At 52.1% G+C, this 6,079-nt stretch overlaps 1 pseudogene; it reads right to left on the reverse strand.

Moving 5' to 3' along the window:
• Window positions 1-823: 823 nt before the first annotated feature.
• On the reverse strand, window positions 824-1,954 carry LOC113875437 (annotated as a pseudogene).
• Window positions 1,955-6,079: the final 4,125 nt, after the last annotated feature.

The raw sequence follows: 6,079 nt of genomic DNA on the forward strand, positions 1-6,079 counted from the left end.
AATGGAAGTCTTGCACATGGGATCTCTCAGAGGACTCTCAGCAGTGCCCAGGCCTCAGGGGCTGTGCCAGCCCCGCTGACTGAGGTCATCCACCCTGCCCTCTCTTAGGTCCACAGTGTCCTCTCTCCAGACCGCCAGCACTTGGCAACACAGAGCCCGGGACTAACGTCCCTCCTTCCCAATTCCAAGTTCCTGGTGTGTCAGTGTCCTGGGCTGACCGATGGTGTGACCGGTGACCAGCACGCTGTGGCTGCGGGGTACCCAGCAGGGCCTGCCTGTCTTCCCACGGTGCTCAGACTGGAAGTCCAAGATCAATGCCAGCTTGGCTGGGTTCTAAAAGGGTCTTTCTTGGCTTCTTGTTGTGTCCTTGTGTGGGTTTGTTTGGTTTGGTTTTTTTTTTTTTTTTTTGGTGTATGCACACAGAGAGAATTCTCTCTCTTCCCCTTATTCTTTTTTTAATATTTATTTTCTTTGTTTATTTATTTGGCTGTGCCAGGTCTTAGTTGCAGCACTCAAGATCTTTGGTTGTGGCATGTGAACCCTTGGTTATGGCATGTGAGATCTAGTTCCCTCACTGGGGATCGAACCTGGGCCCCTTGAATTGGGAGCGTGGAGTCTTAACTGCTGAACCACCAGGGAAATCTGTCTTCCCCTTCTTATAAGGCCACCAACCCTACCGAGTTAGGACCCCACCTATAGGACTTCACTTAAGCTTAAGTACCTCCTAAGTTCAGTTCAGTTCAGTTGCTCAGTCGTATCCGACTCTTTGCGACCCCATGAATTGCAGCACGCCAGGCCTCCCTGTCCATCACCAACTCCCGGACCCCGCACCCACAGCTTGTTCGTCTCCAGCCACATCATCGGTCACTGCAGCCCCAGGATACTGACACACCAGGAACTTGGAATTGGGAAGGAGGGATGTTTTTTTTTTTTTTCCCAGAAAATGAATAAATGGCTTTATTTGGTATCTTCAAGAAGCTTCTCCTTCTGCAGGAGATGTAGGTGTGGTAGTGGAGACCGTCACTGGTTTCCGTGCGATTCTGTCCAGCTCCGCATGAACGTCTTACAGGACAGGCTTCTGGCCTGACTTTTTGGCAGACGGTGGTAAACCGCCGCCTCCGCCTGCAGCCCCACCTCCAGGGCTACCACCACCAACACCAGGGCCTCCTGGGGAGCCAGTCTTTTTACTCAGCAAACTGTTAAAGAAATTTGCCAGGACACCTTCACTTGTAGCTCCAGCTTTCATGTTTGGATCGATCTTTTTTGACCCAGCAGGGATGGGTGATACGCTAGCAACGTTGGATGACACAGATCTGTTTGGTGTTCGAGGGGAGCCTCTTGGGACTCTTGGTGAGGCGTCCACAGGCCTTCCAGCTGCAGTTGGTGGTTGCTTTGCTAAAAGGGACTGTAGCTTCATAAGAAACACTTGGTCATCTTCCGCCATAATTTCTTTCTCATGCACAAACTTTCGGACAGGTGGTTTAGTTATGATGTCTTCAAAATTATCTTCTGCTTTTAACGTTTGAAAGTTTTCATGTAATATTCCTATTTTCTTATCATTATCCCACCCTGCTGGAATAAATACTGCATCTTTTTCCACAACAACAGCAGGAATCTTATAAGGAAATCCATAGAGTTTCTGGACGATGTACTTATATACTAAATCTATATTTTTATTTTCTTTTACTGAAGCGTATATAAGTGCTGCACCATACTGTAAACAAAACTTCCGGATATGTGACTGAATAAAATCAAAATGCTCATCTCTGTAGTCATGTTCTTTCTCCAACACACTAATGGCATCACACTGGAGCACCAGGGAAGCCACTTTCGGGAAGCCACTGTTGGGAAGCCACTGTTGGGAAGCCACACTGGAGCCACTGGAGCACCAGGGAAGTCCCCTGTTGGTAAGATTTTGACCGCTATATGAACCAAACATGAATCATGCAATATTTGTCTTTTTGTGTCTGGCTTATTTCACTGAGCATCATGTCCTCAAGATTCATTATATGGTGGCAGGTGTGGGCATTTCCTCCCTTTTTAAGGCTGAATAATATCCTACCACGACTGAGAGACTGATATCCTAGCTGATAATGGTATTTTTATTTTTCATAGCATCACATACATTCCCCTCTGGTAGAGATGAAGCTCCACAAAAAACTTCATCGTGTCATCTTCCAGCTTTACCTGACTCTCAGGTAAACACTGAAAAACAACCCAGACAGGAAGGCAAACATTCATCCACCTAGCAATGTGCAGTGATACCCTCCATTTCATCTGGGCAGATAAAGAATAAATAGACTCATCACAGTCCATGATCTCCAAGATCAAGGAGAACCTATATTATGGATGTGGTTTGTTTTGGCGGAGGTTCAGAGTTTTTCCCCAATCACAGAACTTCCTACAGTGTCAACAATTTATAGTCTGGCCCTGGGCTATTCCGTGTTCTGGCACCCAGTACAGAGAAAACAATCCTGAACTTCCTTATACACACTTTTCCTGAAAAAGTGCAGCTGCTCGTTAGCACCCATTAAATGACGGTGCCGAGCAAAGGCAGCAGAGCAAGCTTACCGCCAGTGTATGTGGGACGTGGTCACTTTTCAGCACAAAACAGGACAGTTTGGGTGCATTGGTGACAGGCTTGAGTGCAGCTGCCTTGGCTGGTGCAGAGCACTGGGTGTTGGGTGACTCCAAGGCTGCAGACCCGCGGTATCTAGGAGGGAAGGGGATATTTTAAAGTTTGGTTTGGACTCCAAATTGTTTCTTGTCTTTTGGGAAATTGTAGCCATTCTTGAGTCTCTAGCCCATCAGGAGAGTTTCCTATGGTCGCCAGAACAAGTTCTACAGATCAGGGCCCTCCTGCCCACCTCTTGTAAGGACCTTGTGGGGACACTGGGCCCACCCAGATGCCAGGATCATTCCCTCCTGAAGACGCTTAACTCAGTCATACCCGTAGAGTCCCTCTGCTGGTTAAGGCTACATGTCCACAGGTCATGGGATCAGAATGTGGACATGCTCTCTGATTGTGGAGTGTTCCAGAACTCCACCATCCTCCAGGGAAACCCTTGGATACACGTAGCCATTGAGTGCTTAGAATGTGTTCTGTGTGATTGAGGACTGATTTTTTGGCTGTGCTGGGTCTTCGTTGCTGTGTTTGGGCTTTCCTCTAGCGCAGCAAGCAGGGCTGCTCTCGTTTGCAGTATCCGGCCTTCTCCTTATGGTGGCTTCTTTTATTGTGGCTCTCGGACTCTAGAGCACAGGCTCGGTAGTTGTGGCACACGGGCTTAGTTGCCCCATGGCATGTGGGGTCTTCCCAGGCCAGGGATCGAACCCATGTTTCCCTTGTTGGCAGGCAGAGTCTTAACCACTGGACCACCAGGGAAGTCCCAAGGGACTGAATTTTAATTGTACATAAGTTTAATCAATGAGAATCGAAACATCACATGTGAGAGGCCTGCGGCCAGCGTGCTGGACTTGGTGTGAACAGGTTTGTGCATTTGTAAACACGTCCTCAGGGTGTATATTGCATCCCATTTACAGGAAACACTGTGCTGTCCCCTCGGGAGCTGAGGTTTCTGAGGCTCTTTCAGGAGCAGGTGGTGCAGGGCAGGGTCAGAAGTGCTGGGATGTGGGCCGGGGTGCAGGGACTGCAGAAGGATGGATCACGGACATTGGTCACTCAGTGGCAGCTGAGCACTCAGCCCTCTGCTCACATCCTTCCTCAGCTATGCAGGCATCACAGAGTCACTGCCACCAGGTACCCAGCGCCACCAGGAAAGGTGGTCTCTGTTTACTCAAGTAGGACACAGGTAACTGTTCTCAGACAAGATGGTTTAAAACAAATGTGGCCTTACAAGGATCGAGTTGAGTGGTGATGCTGGTGAAAGCAGATTGGCTTGAAGAGTCAAAACAGATGCTGAGAAAGAAACAAGATCAAAAAGGACATGTTTCTGTCCAGCCTCTGAGCTGATGTCCCCACTCAGTTATAATCGATAACTCAAAGGTGTTTGTCCAGCAACAGGGCTGTCACCACCCATGACAGAGACACAGCCGGGCCGCCTTCCCAGCCTGGCCTGCGCTGGGCGTTCTCATGATGTTCAGCCATCCTTGACCCCGCTGCGTGTCAGAACCACATGGCGGCGTGGGCCTGACCCCCGGTGCTTGTGGTTCCCAGGGTCTAAGGAATGATGTTTTTAAAAAGCAGCCCAGGCAGCTGGGTTGGGTGGGCTGGGATGAGGTCAGCCCACTTACATTTGTTACAAGAAGCTCTGTGAAAGTTCTGTGGGGCCACCCCCGGGTTTTAAAGGGGAAGCTGGGCTTTCTGGAGAGGTTGGAGGCAGGAGGTGATGGAACCGGCAGGAAGCTCATCTGGATTGCAGGCTGCATCAGGCTAGGCACAGCCTTTCACTCCTGTCTCTCTGATGTGTGCAACCGAAGGCGAGATACAGCCTCATGGAAGAAACCCGGAGCCCTGAACTTAACAATCTCATTGTATAATGACCTGCGGTTCTGCCTTGATGGAAACGCCGACCCAAAGACACGTGTTCAGGCAGCCTGCAGCTTATGAGGGTGGGGTTCTCAGGATGGTGGAAGGAAGCACAGTTATTGGAGGGGGTCTTTGGGTTGGGAGCTGGGGTTGATAGCAGCCGTGAGTCAACAGTCCACAGGCCATCCATTCCCACGGAGACTTCAGGACAGAGAAAGGCTGGTGTCCAGAGGGGCCTTGCTGGAGGAGAAAGGATCACAGGGCCCTGAACTGGACAACGCCCACCCCTTGGTGACATCCTGTCCCAACAAGAGCCCCGAGAGCAGATGGGTGCTTTTGTCTCCTCTTTCATGTCCACGCCGGGCCTTCCTCTGCGCACAGAAGTCTTAGTCTCCCGGTAGGTGTTCTGCTTTGTAGGTTATTTTTAAAATCTGGCATTAGCCCTGGGACTCTGAGATTCTCCTGGGAACCACACGGAGCCCGGACGCGTTGAGCGAAACCACAAACATGGGGGAGGAAGGACATCTGTCTCAGCCCTCAAAGCCACCGTACAGAAAACAAACACAGGTCCCGCCACTCCCCGTTCTGAGCGGTGGCGGGGCTGAGGCCGTTGGATCTGCAGGACCTGCTCGCTGTGAGGTGACTGTGGCTGAGCTTTGTGCCCTGGAATTCCGGGCCAGCCTTTAACTTCAAAGCTTCCCCACTTTGCTTTCATGTTATTTTCTCGTTTCGTCAAAGTACAAATGTGGACCCTGCCCACACCCCCTCCGTTGTCCATTCTGTGCCAACCGGGAATCCAGCCCCTTCCCACGCAGCACTCCCCACAGCATCCCTGGAGGCCCCACTCCCACCTGCCTGATATCGGCCCCTCCTCCTCTCCCGGGACACCTGCTCCCTGGAGCTCCCGACCACGCCTAGTGTGCCCCCTGTACCCCAGCAAGAGTGGGGTTCCTCCTCTGTGGGGCTCATCCCTCCGTCCACCCAGCAATAGGGCCAGCCTGGAGGGTCCCCCGGGACCCCCGCCCCTTCCTCCCATGTGCCAGGCATCCATGGGTCCCAGTGGTACAGCCCTCCCTGCTGAGCCTCCCATCCTCCATTCTCCATGTTTGCACTGCACCCCGGCCACCCCGTCTCCAGACAGCATTATGTCGCCAGCCCTCTGGCTTTGCCATGTCCAGCATCTCCCCCAACCACCCACTCTTCTCTTGGCAGAGACTTGGGTGGGAAACAGCAACTTGACCATTCCTCCTGCTTCCATGTTCAGGACCACGGCTTCTGCTAAACTTAGGAGGAAGCACGAGCTCCCTTCCCATGGGCCTGGGGTGCAGCCCCACCCAGCTGGGGTTGCTATGCCCCATCCATGGGTCTGGGCATCAGTCAGTCCCTTCTCCACAGCCTCCCCCGGAGCATGGCATCCCTGCCTCCTCACCCCAGCTGCACCCTGGTACTGTCGCTGTTCTCACACTGGCACCTCGTTCCCTGCTGTTTTCCTGAAGGCGGTGTTCTTGCTTGCCTGCCCTCAGCGCTGCGTGAATACCTGCTGGGTGGACACTGCCCGAGGTGCTCTGGCTCCAGGTGCTGCCGGCCCCCCCA

This window comes from Bos indicus x Bos taurus, chromosome 18 (genome assembly GCF_003369695.1).
Source record: "Bos indicus x Bos taurus breed Angus x Brahman F1 hybrid chromosome 18, Bos_hybrid_MaternalHap_v2.0, whole genome shotgun sequence".
Lineage (NCBI taxonomy): Eukaryota > Metazoa > Chordata > Mammalia > Artiodactyla > Bovidae > Bos > Bos indicus x Bos taurus.